Genomic DNA, 17676 nt, shown 5'->3' with positions numbered 1-17676 from the left:
CTCCAAGTAAGAAAAGACTTGCTGGTCATATTATCTGGTAAAAGGCAGCTCCTTAAAAATTTGATTTATTCAAATGCTATCCTTATTTTTAATGTAGTGGCAGTTGTACTATATGTGTGGCATGGAAGGCGTGTGTACCTGTGTTTGTGTGTATGTACTTAAGGGACAAAAGGAATCACAATGCAGTGACAGATCAGAGCAACTTGTGCAGTGCACATTTAACATGTCAAATGACATGACTGGAAATAAACAAAAATTCTGAAGTAATCCGTTGTTCTCTGATTCAGTGTGTGTGTGTGTGTGTGTGTATATCAATTATCTTAATACTATTTTATCATTCTACTAATAATTCTCTTTTAATAATAGTATTATCTTGTAAGTACTGTTCTTCAAGAGAAGTATTATTTTCTAAAACTTCTAATGAACCTTTATTTTTAGAAAGGATCTTATTTTTTCAAACTTATGAAACATTTATATAATAAATCATCAAAAGATGTAAAATTACATCATCTGGTTATATTTATGTTCATGAATATAATGTGACTTTTTTCACTTCACATAGGTCTGTGCTGCTGTCAACCTCAACCTTTCGAAGTGACATTTTCATTTAGAATCTTATCATTTTGTAATTATTACTTTTCAGAACTCCCAGGGAGTGAACAAAAGCTTCCTCTTTGTATTTCCATTGTTATGTTTCCTTGAAGAACAAATTAAATTTCAACTCCAGCCAAAATAAACTTCTAAATGGCAAAAATAAATCTAGAATTATGTGAAAAAGAAAATCTAGGCAAAGCTTGACTCTGGATATCATAAGTTCAGGTGTATTTAAGATAATTTACTACCATGTTTTCTTTTCTTTGTGCAAGACTGTGGCGCCATATGCTCCCTTTGTAGTAGGGAAGGGAGGGAAGAGCTAAGGTCTGAAAAACATTACTACAGAATGAGCTGAGGAAACTAGTTAGTATATCATTCTATCCTGTCCGGAGAACAAAGACACAAAGCTGCATTTTCTTTCCCAGCTCAACTCCCATCCATCTCTTTTACGTACCCTTCCCTATTAACGTCAGTGATATGAGGGTGCATAGGAGTCTATAGTCTGAATCTGTATAGCTAACTGCATTAGCTCAATGTACCAGTAAAAAAATTAACAACCCCCTTGGTATTTGGCGCCATTTACCTAATCTTCTCCTCCAAGTATTTTGACCCTATGGAAGCAAAACAGACAATTTCATTTGCCATACACAGTTGATATGCCAAATGGACTTTGGTGCTTTAAATTTATTAAAAGTCATGATTTGACTTTCACACAAAGTGACTCAGTAAGCTCACTTGGCTCTGTCCCTGCAAGTTGCCATATTTGAGTGGTTTTCTTCCCCCCACAGGTCACCATATTGCTAAAATAAATTGCCTTCTCTATTTCTTTGTTTTGGCTTCCCCTGTGTTTTCCTTTGATATCTTTTGTTATTCATTTCTCCTATCCTCATTCTTGCTTCTGGATTCTTACCTTTCCTTCTGCTGAGGATAAACATACCTTATGGCAGTACTGCTGATCAATTAAAGAGAGAAAGAAAAGCAGAGGTATTTAGGTAAAGAAGCTATATTGCATCTTTTAAAATAATGGAAATACCGTGTCATGAACATATATTTTCACATGCACTCAGAATACTCTGAACTGTCAGTACCTACCTTGTAAAGGATTATTTGAAGCAATACTTGGTAAATTTTCCCTTTAAGGAGATTGGTGTTCCCTAATTTAGTAAGATTCCTCGTTTCTCAGCTTTATCACAGTGTTTAACATAGTAGGATTTTGATTTTTAATTGGCTTGTTGTTTTACTAAACAATAACATTTTATTTGTTTTATACTATTTATCGCTTTTTGAAGGTTTTTCCTTTCTTTGTTTTGGTGGGGTTTTTCCTGCATTTTAATTGCTTTACCCATTTTGGTCTTATTCTTCCTTTCTTTACTTTTTTTTTTTCCCCATGAATGTTTAGATCCTCAATTTTTGACATGTTAAATGGGCATATACAAGCACATATAAAGTTTTAATCTGAAGGATTAAGGGAAACATTAGTGGATCCCAAAGTTGCTATGCTAATAAAATGTTCCAGAGTTCCCTGTGTTAATATCCATAACTGAAAAAAAGGGTTCTGTTAACACTGGGTATCATAGCTAAGTTCTTCTGATACAAGAGTTATTTTTATGTTCAGCATCCCAGGACACTCTGTGGCCAGTGGAAGAAAGAGCCCAGCATATAAATTCTAATCTGAAAAAATAAATAAATAAATGATGCTTCAGTTTTCGTATGTTGACATATTTTTATCTTTATATCAGGATTATTATTATTTTTTTAAAGATTTTATTTATTTATTTGAGAGAGAGAGACAGTGAGAGAGAGCATGAGAGGGGAGAAGGTCAGAGAGCGAAGCAGACTCCCCATGGAGCTGGGAGCCTGATGTGGGACTCGATCCCGGGACTCCAGGATCACGCCCTGAGCCGAAGGCAGTCGTCCAACCAACTGAGCCACCCAGGCGTCCCTATATCAGGATTATTGACAGCTCTTTTCTCTATAGATAGAACATCTGGAAATAAAAGAGGGAATGAGTTGCTCAAGGGCATTTGGTTAGTAGCTTTCATGGAAGTTTAAGAGTCTTGACATCAAGTCCTTAACTTTTCTCACCTTACTTTGTTGACTTTTGGGTTTTGGTGCCACTGAGTTGCAATGTAGTTTAGTGACTAAGCACCAAGTCTCTGAGGTGGGATAGGTTTGATTTAACATTTCATTTCCCCTACCTTGTAACTGTGTTAACACTAGCTTTAGAAAGGATCTTATTTTTTCAAACTTATGAAACATTTATATAATAATTCATCAAAAGATGTAAAATTACATCATCTGGTTATATTTATCTGTATATATACATCTCAGTTTCCTTATCTGTAAAGTGGGAAAAAGCATAGTATATACTCTCTGTATATAAGATTAAGAGAGAGAGTTTTATTTTAAGAAAGTGGCTTAGTAATTGTGAGAGCTGGCAAGTTTAAAATTTATAGGGCAGACTCACTGGAAAGAAATTCAAGAAAGAGTTGAAGACACAGTCTTGAGCCCCAAATGCATAGGGTAGGGTACCACATTAGAAACTTAGGCAGCGTGTCTATGGTACTGTTTTGAGGCAGAATTCTTTCCTATCTGAGAAATCTCAGTTTTGTTGTTAAGGCCTTCAACTATTTGGATAAGACCCACCCCACTTTGGGGCACCTGGTGGCTCAGTTAGTTAAGCATCTGCCTTCAGCTTAGGTCATGATCCCAGTATCCTGGGACTGAATCCAGCATTGGGCTCCCTACTCAGTGTGGAGTCTGCTTCTCCCTGTCCACCCTCACTGCCCCCCCCTTTCCCATGTTCTCTTTCTCTCAATTTCTCTCTCAAATAGAAAATAAAATCTTGGGGGGAAAAAATTACCCTCCAACATTATGGAGGATAATTTCATTCACTTAGAGTCAATTGGTCATGAATGTTAATCACATCTACAAAAATACCTTCCCAGCAACATATAAAGTATTGTTTGACCCAACAACTGGGCACCATAGCCTGGCTAAGCTGGAATAGCCATCAATGTTTTGGTGTAGAATACAAGTTAATGTGTAGGGAAATTGAATCACTTTGGTGGGACAGAGACTAGAGATGATTCTCTCTCTGCAAGCATGGGAGGTAGGGGAAGGGATTGGTGGTCTTGATCCACTGTCCTTAGATTCTTGTTATAAATTGTCATGGACGTTAAGACCTCTGATTTCCAAATGTTCAGCTCTGCCACTTACAACCTGTGGACTTCGGCAAGTTGATAATTCCCATGTGGCTCCTCAGAGTCCTTATCAAAGGGGATGCTTGTGATAGTTTCCTTATGATGGGAGGTTGTTGCTAGGAGCAAATAAAGTGATACATTAAATCTCATAGGACAATGCCTGGCATATACTAATATTCCATAAAAATGAGCTTTGTTTTGTCTTTGTTTTTGTTTTAATTTCACCTGATCTTTAATTCCCATGTGATTGGCTTATTACTAGGGTATAAGACAATTTTGTAAAAGTGGGTTATATTTGAGAATGAAAGAGGGGTTTGTAAATGTTTACAATGTAAACATAGACCAGAGTGTCCAAGGAAAACCAGACCATATGGTGAATCTAGCTGTACTGAAATTTGCTGTAGATTTCCTTTTAGGGTTGAAAGTGCTTAATACATTAAGTTTCTTAACTTTCTGAAATTTTTTTGGGTTTGTTTTGGTTTGTGTTCTTTTTTCTTCACAACAAGTTAGTCATCACATATAAACTAGGATGGACACAACTGCCTTAGGCAGACTCTCTTCATTCCTTGTAGGTAGGAGGTGTTAGATAAAATTTAAATTTTCCTGAGGGTCCCTTCAGATGGAATTTCACTAGCTTTATTCCATCAAATTCAAGGTCTTGCTGCTATTATTCAATATGTAGGTATACCTACATGCAGGCTTGTCTGCCAGCCAAGTTCAAATCACTAAAAAAGTGATATTTATAATTATCTTTATTTTTCTATGAGCAAGATGATTTCTAACTCAGGAAAACCACGTTGCTGTAACAAAACTATGGCATGCTTAAACCATGTAACATATGGGATAGGGATAAGGGGAAGTAAAATCCACTTTATAAATGTCAAATAATATATTTTATTTAATTGCTCATATACTGCATGCCCTTTGCTTTGGTTGCACTCTTCTTCTCCACCCCCCACTACAAGTTTAAGGAAGTAATACATTTTCTCACCTTTGCCTTTCCCGCCATGATAGGCTATCACTGATAGCATCTGTCACCTTAAATCCACAAGGTACAAATGGTTTGCTGGTCAGGATTCAGTCGGAAGAGCAAATATAGAGTAAAGAATTAGTAAAATGATTAAATTTTACACAATTCTGGTTGAGCCAATCTATATTAGTCTGCCGTACCTGCATCTGGTGCTAAGCCTAATGTCAGCAAGGACATTAGCTGGGAAGAGCAGATAGATATAAAGTAGTAGAGACCAAGGAACGACAGGAGTCTGAGGACAAACTGGAACCACTCCTGTCCCTCACTGCCTCCAATATCAATATGCAGGTGATCTGCAGGGAAATGTGGCACACCTTGTGCAGATGTGCAGAGCTCAGGGTTCTGTGCAGTCGAAGGAAGAAGTCCTTTAGGTCTGGTTACACCCCTAAGATGAATGAGAATATCAACAATCACATAACTGGGTGACAACAGGACTCACTCTAGGGTGACTTAGACCATAGAAGTGTCCTGCTTCTTCACTTCTGCCTTGTAAATCTCACACACATTTCTCTGGTGGCCCATTCTGACCCAGGAACCTGGAGAAAAGGAATCCTGGGTAAAGATACCACAAACAGTTTCAAGAAGCTTCTCATGGCAAAATGTCATTTGAGAAGTGCTTAACTAGTCACATATCCAAAACTGTTCTTTGTGCCCCAGTCTTAGGAGGCCCTCTGCTTCAATGGAATCTTCTGTGGCTATTCTTGGTGATCTGCACATTGTTTAAGAACTACATTCTGGCAAAACTGAGTGATGTTAAAACAATACCACCACCTAATATCAAGACCTCACTCTCCGTTCCTTTAGTAGTACTGTGTAAACCAAAACTGTAAAGAAATCATTCAGGTTGTTATGTTTAGAAACAGAGTGTGGGGGGGACAAGATGGCGGGGTACTAGGAAGAGGCGTCTTTTCAGCTGGTACCCCAAAGTGAACTGATTACCTACCAAAGAACTCCGATCACCCATGAAATCAGCCTGAGATCAGAATTATACATGTCTGGATCTCTATAGGGGCAGAAGACGCCAGTGAGCAGGTAAAGCGGAATGGGAACAGCGGACTGATATTGGAAGATAAACAAAGGGGGAGGGAGCCACCAGAGGCGACCGGTGAGAAAGTAATATCCCGATATGAGCCAGAGTGCCCTGCGTCTGGGGACCAGCATTAACTTGGAGACTGGTTGAAAGCACTCCAAAAGAGCAAAGGATCGTGGGGGGGAAATTGTGGGAATCGGGGCGGCTAGGGACAGGGGCTTAAGTCCCCAGTCCCAGACGGCCTCCCCGGCATGGAGGCAGAGAGAGTGCGGCGGAGAAACCAGTTCCTGGTCCCTAAGCTGCTAGCGCGCCCCAGAGCGCGTGGGTTCTGGCTCCTGTGAGGGGATGGGAGCTGCGCGGGTCTGCAGAACGCGCGCTAGCCCTACCACAAAGCTTGAGATGCGCGCGCACGCATCTCCTGGGTTTCTAAGGCCCGGGGGCGCTTCTTGACCTGCGCCATTGTTTCAAAGTCTAAGCCCCGTGTGCGCGAAACTCTTGCCCGGACAGAGGCGTGCAAAAGCCCAGCCTGCGGCTTACAGACCGGCACCCCGTTCTCAGTGCCCCAGACGCGCGCCCGACCCACAGCCGCCTCTGAAAAGAGGTGCGCGCAAGCGGGCACTCCCAGCCCGGGCCGGCGGCAAAATCCCAGTGTGCGATCGCTGCTTGGAACCTCTCTGGTGGTCAGGAGCTCCCAGACAGCCGCCACTGCCTTGGCTTTGGGGACGAGCAAAAGATCCTGCGCCCCCAGGGTCTGCAACTTGGAACCTGCTCTGCCAGCGGCCAAGGGGGAATTTATTCAGCTTCTGCACCCAGACTGAGGCTCCTCTCTGAGACGGAGATCAGGGTGCGGTTTGATTTCTTCTAATACTACAAAAACCATCAAAGGCGGTCAAGGTGAGAGGAAAAAAAGTGAACAAGCAAAAAAAAAAAACCCGCCAGAGAACAAAAGCCTGAAAAAAACCAGTTTCCCCAGAGCCCACCCCCTTGAGGGGGGCGGGGGGACTCAACTCAGGGAACATCATTGACTGACAACCCACGTGGCAGGCCCCTCCCCCAGAAAACAAACCAAGAAAAAAAAAAAAAAAAAGGACTACAAGAGAACCACCACTACTTCATAGGAAAACTTGTATTATTCACTCGTTTCCACTATTCTGGTTCATATATATATGAACATATATATATATATAGTTTTTTTACACATAGGTAATTTTTTTAACCTATTTACCACCACAGCGAGCTGCACAGTACATCAAATTCCATAATACCTTTCTAACCTGAACTTTTTGATACATACACCTATGTTTTTCTTTTGCATTTTTATTTTTTGAATTCCTTTTTTTAAAATTTTAGTTTAGTTTAGTCTAGTATATTCCTTTTTATTTTTATCCTCTAATATTCATATAGAGTTAACTTCAAAGTAATCCCCTTTCCCCAATCAATACTACCCCTATAGGTAAACCAATTTTTAATCCCCTTTATCTTAGGAAAGTTGAGTCCTTTAACAAAGATATCAAGATACATCCAGGAAGAATCAAAACAACCTTCCTCGCACACACTGAGAATTTATAAGGACTCTCCCATCTTCTTCCACCAGTGTTTCTGTGTTTTTTTGTGTTTGTCCTGATAGCATATAAATTTTACACTTGTGGTTCTTTTTGACGAGGTTCTTTCTTTATTTGCATATATATATATTTTTTTTTCTTTTCTTCTTTCTCTTGCCATATAATTGTATCAGTCTTTCTATCTCTTTTTGTTTGTCTACTTCATAAATCTTACCTTGGGGCCCATCTGGGCTGAACCTTCTCTTTCATCTTCCCTTTCTTTCCTGTCTCTCTCTCTCTCTTTTATCTTTTTTTCTTCTTCTTTTCCTTTTATTCTTTTTCTTTTCTTTTGTCTCTCATTTGGGTGGGGAATCCTGATTGCTCAGAAGTGTTCCAGGGTGCACCTTGACTGCACCAGAGTTGATACATCCAGCTACATCTGTTCAGTCTTCTCCCACCAAAATGACTAGGAGGAGGAAGGCCCAACAGAAGAAAAATACAGAGGATGGACCTTCTGCAACAGAGCTAACGGCTATCAACATAATATGTCGGAAAGAGAATTCAGGCTAACAATTATCCAGGCAATAGCTAGGTTGGAGAAAGCCATGGATGACCAAACAGAATTGATTAGGGCCGAACTGAAAGCGACCAGACAGGATGTTGACAATGTTAGGGCGGAGCTTAAAGCTACCAGGGAGGAGGTCCACAATGCTCTCAATGAGTTCCAATCTAATCTAAACTCTCTCAAAGCTAGGGTAACTGAGACAGAAGATAGAATTAGTGATCTGGAGGACAAACAGAGAGAAAGGATCAGGAGGAAGCCTGGAACAAACAGCTTAGATCCCACGAAAGCAGAATCAGGGAAATAAATGATGCCATGAAGCGTTCCAACGTCAGAATTATTGGAATTCCTGAAGGGGAGGAGAAAGAAAGAAGTCTAGAAGATATCGTGGAACAAGTCCTTCATGAAAATTTTCCGAATCTCGCGAATGAAACCAGCGTTCATGTACTAGAGGCTGAACGGTCTCCACCCAAGATTATACACTCCAAAAAAACATCACGACACCTGGTAGTCAAATTGAGAAATTATAATTGTAGGTATAATCTCCTGAAAGCCGCCAGGGCAAAGAGGCTCCTTACTTACAGAGGGAAGCCCATCAGAATAACGTCAGACCTGTCCTCAGAGACCTGGCAAGCCAGAAGAGGCTGGCAAGATATATTCAGGGCACTAAATGAGAAGAACATGCAGCCACGAATACTTTATCCAGCAAGACTGACATTCAAAATGGATGGAGAGATAAAGAGTTTCCAAGACCGGCAAGGCTGAAAAGACTATGCAACCACCAAGCCGATACTGCAGGAAATATTAAGGGGGGTTCTATAAAAGAGGAAAAATCCCAAGAATAGCATTGAACAGAAATATAGAGACAGTCTACAGAAAGAAAGACTTCAAAGGTAACTCGATGTCAATAAAAACGTATCTATCAATAATCACTCTCAATGTGAATGGCCTAAATGCACCCATAAAACGGCACAGGGTTGCAGATTGGATAAAACGACAGGACCCATCCATATGCTGTCTATAAGAGACCCATTTTGAACCTAAAGATACACGCAGACTGAAAGTGAAGGGGTGGAGAAACATCTTTCATGCCAATGGGACTCAAAAGAAGGCTGGGGTAGCGATTCTCATATCAGATAAATTAGACTTCAAACTAAAGACTGTAGTCAGAGATACAGAAGGACACTACATAATCCTTAAAGGGACTATCCACCAAGATGATCTAACAATTGTAAATATCTATGCTCCCAATATGGGAGCAGCCAATTACTTAAGAAAACTGTTAATCAAGATAAAGAGTCATATTGATATGAATACACTAATCGTAGGAGATCTTAACATGCCTCTTTCAGAATTAGACAGATCATCGAAGCAGAAAATCAATAAAGAAACAAGAGCATTGAATGACACATTGGACCAGATGGACCTCATAGATATATACAGAACATTCCACCCTAAAACAGCAGAATACTCATTCTTCTCAAGTGCACACGGAACCTTCTCCAGAATAGACCACATACTGGGTCACAAATCAGGACTCAACCGATACCAAAAGACTGAGATTATTCCCTGCATATTCTCAGATCACAATGCTTTGAAACTGGAGCTCAATCACAAGGAAAAGTTCCGAAGGAACTCAAACACCTGGAAGCTAAAGACCACCTTGCTTAAGAATGCTTGGATCAACCAGGAGATCAAAGAAGAACTGAAACAATTCATGGAAACCAATGAGAATGAAGACACTTCGGTCCAAAACCTATGGGATACAGCAAAGGCGGTCCTAAGGGGAAAATATATAGCCATCCAAGCCTTGCTCAAAAAAATTGAAAAATCCAGAACACACCAGCTGTCTCTACACCTTAAAGAACTGGAGGATCAACAACAAATCAAACCAGCTCCACACATAAGAAGGGAAATCATCAAGATTAGAGCTGAGATCAATGAGGGAGAAACCAGAGATACAGTAGAACGTATCAATGAAACTAGAAGCTGGTTTTTTGAAAGAATCAATAAGATCGATAAGCCACTGGCTACACTAATCCGAAAGAAAAGAGAGAAATCCCAAATTCATAAAATTATGAATGAAAAGGGAGAGATCACAACTAACGCCAAGGAAGTAGAAACAATCATCAGAAGTTATTACGAACAGTTATATGCCAATAAGCTTAGCAACCTAGATGAAATGGATGCATTCCTGGAAAAATATAAACTACCAAAATTGAACCAGGAAGAAATCGACAACCTGAATAGACCGATATCTAATAACGAGATTGAATCAGTGATCAAAAACCTCCCAAAAAACAAGAGCCCAGGACCTGACGGATTCCCTGGGGAATTCTACCAAACCTTCCAAGAAGAAATAACACCTATTCTCCTGAAGCTGTTTCAAAAAATTGAATCAGAAGGAAAACTTCCAGACTCTTTCTATGAAGTCAGCATTACCCTGATCCCCAAACCAGGCAAGGACCCTACCAAAAAGGAGAATTTCAGACCAATATCACTGATGAATATGGATGCTAAGATTCTCAACAAGATCCTAGCCAATAGGATCCAACAGCACATTAAAAAGATTATACACCATGATCAGGTGGGATTCATCCCTGGGCTACAAGGATGGTTCAACATTCGCAAATCAATCAATGTGATACAACAAATTAATATGAGAAGAGAGAAGAACCACATGGTCCTCTCAATTGATGCAGAAAAAGCATTTGACAAAATCCAACATCCGTTCCTGATTAAAACGCTTCAAAGTATAGGGATAGAGGGAACATTCCTGAACCTCATCAAATCTATCTATGAAAGACCCACAGCAAATATCATCCTCAATGGGAAAAAAGCTTGCAGCCTTCCCATTGAGATCAGGAACAAGACAAGGATGCCCACTTTCACCACTCTTGTTCAACATAGTATTAGAAGCCCTAGCAACATCAATCAGACAACAGAGAGAAATAAAAGGTATCCAAATTGGTAATGAAGAAGTCAAACTCTCTCTCTTCGCAGATGACATGATTCTTTATATGGAAAACCCAAAAGACTCCACCCCCAAACTACTAGAACTCATACAGCAATTCAGCAACGTGGCAGGATACAAAGTCAATGTGCAGAAATCAGTGGCTTTCTTATACACTAACAATGAAAACACAGAAAGGGAAATTAGAGAATCGATTCCATTTACTATAGCACCAAGAACCATAAGATACCTTGGAATAAACCTAACTAAAGGTAAAGGATCTGTACTTGAGGAACTATAGAACACTCATGAAAGAAATTGAAGAAGACACAAAAAGATGGAAGACCATTCCATGCTCTTGGATCGGAAGAATAAACATTGTTAAAATGTCTATACTGCCTAGAGCAATCTATACTTTTAATGCCATTCCGATCAAAATTCCACTGGCATTCTTCAAAGAGCTGGAGCAAATAATCCTAAAATTTGTATGGAATCAGAAGAGACCCCGAATCGCTAAGGAAATGTTGAAAAACAAAAATAAAGCTGGCGGCATCACCTTACCTGATTTCAAGCTTTATTACAAAGCTGTGATCACCAAGACAGCATGGTACTGGCATAAAAACAGACACATAGACCAGTGGAACAGAGTAGAGAGCCCTGATATGGACCCTCGACTCTATGGTCAATTAATCTTTGACAAAACAGGAAAAAATATACAGTGGAAAAAAGATAGTCTCTTCAATAAATGGTGCTGGGAAAACTGGACAGCTATATGTAGAAGAATGAAACTCGACCATTCTCTTACACTGTACACAAAGATCAACTCAAAATGGATAAAAGACCTCAATGTGAGACAGGAATCCATCAGAATCTTAGAGGAGAACATAGGCAGTAATCTCTTTGATATCAGCCTCAGCAACTTCTTTCAAGATATGTCTCCAAAGGCAAAGGAAACAATGTGTCATTCAATGCTCTTGTTTCTTTATTGATTTTCTGCTTCGATGATCTGTCTAATTCTGAAAGAGGCATGTTAAGATCTCCTACGATTAGTGTATTCATATCAATATGACTCTTTATCTTGATTTTGACTTCATCAAAATCAAAAGCTTCTGCACAGCAAAGGAAACAGTCAAAAAAACAAAGAGGCAACCCACGGAATGGGAGAAGATATTTGCAAATGACAGTACAGACAAAAGGTTGATATCCAGGATCTATAATGATCTCCTCAAACTCAACCCACACGAAACAGACAAACACATCAAAAAATGGGCAGAAGATATGAACAGACACTTCTCCAATCAAGACATACAAATGGCTATCAGACTCATGAAAAAATGCTCATCATCATTAGCCCTCAGGGAAATTCAAATTAAAACCACATTGAGATATCACCTTACACCAGTTAGAATGGCCAAAATTAACAAAACAGGAAACAACATGTGTTGGAGAGGATGTGGAGAAAGGGGAACCCTCTTACACTGTTGGTGGGAATGCAAGTTGGTGCAGCCTCTTTGGAGAACAGTGTGGAGATTCCTCAAGAAATTAAAAATAGAGCTTCCCTATGACCCTGCAATTGCACTCCTGGGTATTTACCCCAAAGATACAGATGTCGTGAAAAGAAGGGCCATCTGTACCCCAATGTTTATAGCAGCAATGGCCACAGTCGCCAAACTATGGAAAGAACCAAGATGCCCTTCAACGGATGAATGGATAAGGAAGATGTGGTCCATATACACTATGGAGTATTATGCCTCCATCAGAAAGGATGAATACCCAACTTTTGTAGCAACATGGACGGGACTGGAAGAGATTATGCTGAGTGAAATAAGTCAAGCGGAGAAAGTCAATTATCATATGGTTTCACTTATTTGTGGAGCATAACAAATAGCATGGAGGACAAGGGGCGTTAGAGAGGAGTAGGGAATTTGGGTGAATTGGAAGGGGAGGTGAACCATGAGAGACTATGGACTCTGAAAAACAGTCTGAGGGGTTTGAAGTGGCGGGGGTGGGGGTGGGAGGGTGGGGTACCAGGTGGTGGGTATTATAGAGGGCACGGCTTGCATGGAGCACTGGGTGTGGTGAAAAAATAATGAATACTGTTTTTCTGAAAATAAATAAATTGAAAAAAAAAAAAAGAAACAGAGTGTGGTGAGTGGTTAAGAATGTTAAGTCTGGGATTAGCCCAGGTTTAAACCCTGCTTCTTTTGCCTACCATTTAGATGCTCTGGGGCAATCTCTGTTGAAACTTTCTCATCTGTGAAATGGGGATAATAATAGCAATGGCCACCTTTTGTGTGGGCCTTAAATATCTCAAACATATGAAGTGCTTCAATCACTGCTGTGCTTAACAAATCGTGACTAATACAATTATACCAGAAACCCACTTGAATAGGAATTTGTTGCACAATATTTCAAAGTCCTTGTGATTAGAAAAATTTATCTGTCTTTATCTTTTTAAAGATAGCTTGATCACCAAAAGAAAATACTGTTGGATATGGATCTCTATTTTGATACTCCACCTTGTCACTTATTATCCCATGAGAGAATCCTTTCCTGAACTGATTTTACTGAAGCACTTGGTTTTGCCATCTGCTCTAACCTGAATGCCCATGACCTAAATTAAGGTGTTCATTATTCTCTTCTCTTCCCTCATCTCATGGATTTGGACAAGTAGGTTTGCCCTTAAAAAATGTGACAAGGGGGCGCCTGGGTGGCTCAGTGGGTTAAAGCCTCTGCCTTTGGCTCAGGTCATGGTCTCAGGGTCCTGGGATGGAGCCCTGCATAGGGCTCTCTGCTCAGCAGGGAGCCTGCTTCCTCCTCTCTCTCTGTCTGCCTCTCTGCCTACTTGTGATCTCTGTCTGTCAAATAAATAAATAAATCTTTAAAAAAAATGTGACAGGGGCCAATGCATTTATTAATGCATATTAATGCATAACTACTCAAACCTGTTCTTTTTCTTTTTTCAGTTATGTTCACTCAAAGCTATTGACATAGAAAGTATGTCCATTGAGTCTACGAACAAACAGTAGCCCCAAAGTATTGATTTCTTGATATATGAGTAGAACCTGCTATCCTGAAAACCCATTCTAGGGAGTAGTACTCTGCTCCACACCTTATGGTGATGTGTTAACACAAGGTGGCTAGAATACTAGGTGGCTGTTTTTCTGAGCTTTCAAAGGAGCAGACTGAAACTTAGAGCCAAGTTTGTCCATATTTGACCATTTTCACCTTGTGAAGTTGTGAATGGAATTTCCCACCATGCATTAGGTGGAAAATGTGAGTAATTGCATTTGCTTCAGTGAGTAAAATATATATTTTATTATCATTCTTAGAGTTGAGGAAATTATGTTTTCTAGCTTTGTTGTACATAGATCAAAGAAGAGACTCTCATTTATGCCAGATTTCACTATATATTAAACGAGCTATTTTTGGTGAGATTATGAGGTAACCAAAACTCTTTCTAGTTTAATTTTACCTTTAACTGAATTCAGATTGCTTTAACTGAAGAGTCAAAGGGCCTGACCTCTAATTCATTAACATAACCAGAAGCACATGTAAGCTACCGGCTGCCAATGGTGCTTGCGAGTCAGTGACTATGGAATACACACAGCAGTCTTAGGGGGCTTACTCAGAGGTACTCTGGGGGTATTTTTAGGTACATGGCAGAGGGAAAAATAGAAAGAAAGAGAAAGAAAGAAATAGCATATAGTACGCAAAACTTTGCGTATAAACTGGCATCTAACTTTTCATAAAGTATAAGTCAATCATTTTTTTGATGGAAGAATCATGGAAATAACCCCTCCTTGCCCCCACAAAGATTCATCCTTAAATTTTATTTATTCTCGAATTCCTGAAAATTCCAGTGGCAGCTGATTGTAATAGTTTCTTATGAGACAAACTCTCTTGCGGAGTATTAGTTCGCAAAGCAAATTAACTTTTGGTAAGAATTTAAATAGCAGAGGAGGAGAATATAAGTCTGAAAATTTGCCTCCTGACACACACAGAGGTTAGGAGAGCAGAAAGAAAACCCTTTGTTGAACTGAAACAAGAGCACATTAAAGTGGGTGTTAGCTGAGCACTGCCTGACCCTTAGGGATTCTACCCTAGGAGGATTTTTGCAAATGTACTCCTTCTCCAGCTTTCTGTTTTACTTTTAGAACATCTCATTTTTGTAGGAACATTCTCATTTGTGAGCACCTTAGAGAAATAAATTAGAGAAGGTAAAATTCAGATTTTTATTTTCTTTTTTCTGCCATCTGGCAAAGGGAACAAAAATATATGGGATATTTCCTGAAGTGCCATAATAAGAAGTAGTTTTTATCTATTTAGTTTTGGTGTCATACCCTACCCCACCTCTTTATGCTGGAGTCATTCTAGCTGATTAACTCACCTTTACAATGTGGAGTCATCAGAACTGATTACCTCTGATTATTGTAGTTCTTATTGCCTTATTCATATTTTTAACTAGGGAGAGAGATTTGACCCTGGAGACGAATATCATGTAGGGTACCTTGGTCATTCTTGAATTTACGTTGCTTTCATTTTACAGTTTAATTCTCCAAATCATATTTTTGTATTGTACATAAAACTTATGTCTTTGTCTCATAAGTCTGGGGCACAAGAAATATTGATAGTTTTGTGATCCAGAAACACCCTTCATCCGTAAACCGATCTGAGAGAATGATTCAATTACTTTATTATTATGCATTCTTTGTGAAGCTATTTTAATCTCACCAAGAATCTCTTTGCTAACCGTTTTTCCCACAAATATATTTTGATGAACCATATAAACCATATAAGGTCTCGTTAACTCAGTCCCTGATACAGTAACTGGTAGATAATAAATATTCAATAATTTGAATGGACTGGTCTGATATTTTATATAAAGCAGCTGAGATTAAATAAGAATGTATGTAATGGCCCCAATCTGAAAAGCTAGTGCTAAATCTCCTATAATTAACTCAGGAACCAGTGTGTGTTATCCATTTTGCAGAACATTTACTGTTCCACGCCCATTTCCTCCTACTCATCACTTATTCCATGATCACCTGTCTTTCCGGCCCCCCTGCTCAAGTGGACTTTCTGTAATACTGCTCAAAACTCTTAAGTGGCTTGAAGTCTCAGTTTTTCTTAAAGCACTGTTGTTATCGGCTGCTTCTGTAACTGCTACCTCTTTTTTTTTTTTTTTTTTTTTTTGGAATCTGTCCTATTTTTGAGAGTACTGTGGCAGAGACAGAGCACTTTCAAGTCAGAAGGAATTGGGTTAGGATCTCCTGTAGGTATTACCTGCATTCACATAAATGAGGTGACTAATCCCATAGGACTCACTGTCCTCACCTATAAAATGGATACATGGATGCAGTGGCAGTGTCATAGGGTCCTTTTTGTAGATTAATAGTTTTCAATAAATTTTCCTTCTTTATATTTTGCTTAGTTTCTTTTGCCTCCATAGTTCAGGGCTTTGTGGTTTGTTCATTTGCATTTTTTATTTGTTTGTTAATGAAAATTATGTTTCCTTCTAGTTAACACCAGTATTATTGCCTGAATGTGGCAAGCATTCCCCTCTCAGGTGTGTTTCCCTGCAAAGTACCTCACCCATCATTATTGTGGACTGTATTATTGGAAGATGAAAAGTGATTTTTAACAAACATGTTCTATTTGGATTAGTAGCTCCAACCTCTTTTGGATGACTTTACACTGAGTGTACAGAAATACACGTTTAGACTTTAGTTCTATACTTATTTTTTTTAAGATTTTATTTATTTATTTGACAGACAGCACAAGTAGGCAGAGCACTAAGCAGAGGGAGAGGGAGAAGCAGGCTCTCCGTTGAGCTGAGAGTCCGATATGGGGCTCAATCCCAGGACCCTGGAATCATGACCCGAACAGCTGCTTAACCGACTAAGCCACCCAAATGCCCTAGTTCAATACTTTAAATAGTAGAACATCCAGATTCTATGACCTTGCTGTCCATCATTATTTTGCCTAATGATTGGATAATAGATATTTTTGTGTTTGTCTCTATTCTTATATAGGTGGGAAACAAAATATTTAGTTTTTAAAGTAAAAACAACAACAAATAAAAAAAATTTTTCCTCATTGCTCTTCAAGACTAGCATTCTTTCTTTAGTTCCTTGCTATACAAGGTATGGTCCTGGGATCATCAGCATGAGTATTTGCCTGAGAGCTTGTTAGAAATGCAGAACCTCAGGCCCTGCCTAGACCTGATAAATCAGAATCTGCATTTCCTCAAGATCCCCAAGTCTTTCCTATGCATAGTAGAGTTTGAGAACTCCTTTGAAACAGTGATTTTTAAAAAATTGAAAACCATTTTTGGCCTGAAAGAAAGACCCAAAAACCAGAGGCAGTATTAAAATATCACTCATAGGGACGCCTGGGTGGCTCAGCTGGTTAAGCAGCTGCCTTCGGCTCAGGTCATGATCCCAGCGTCCTGGGATCGAGTCCCACATCAGGCTCCTTGCTTGGCAGGGAGCCTGCTCCTCCCTCTGACTCTGCCTGCCATTCTGTCTGCCTGTGCTCGCTCTCTCTCCCTCTCTCTCTCTGATGAATAAATAAAATCTTAAAAAAAAAAATCACTCATAAACTAGCAAATGGGGGGCCTGAAAAAAGGTCTTACTTTTAAAGCCTGCCATAAGAAAGGGAAACTAATTGCCAGTAGATGTGACAGCCGGGAATGTCAGTCACGACAAAGGAGAGGGTAGAGTGGGTTTTTCTGCTTAGTGCTGAATGAAGCTATGGAAAA

The sequence above is a fragment of the Neovison vison genome, chromosome 3 (genome assembly GCF_020171115.1).
Source record: "Neovison vison isolate M4711 chromosome 3, ASM_NN_V1, whole genome shotgun sequence".
In the NCBI taxonomy this organism is placed as follows: domain Eukaryota; kingdom Metazoa; phylum Chordata; class Mammalia; order Carnivora; family Mustelidae; genus Neogale; species Neogale vison.
Note: the sequence above shows the minus strand (reverse complement) of the source record.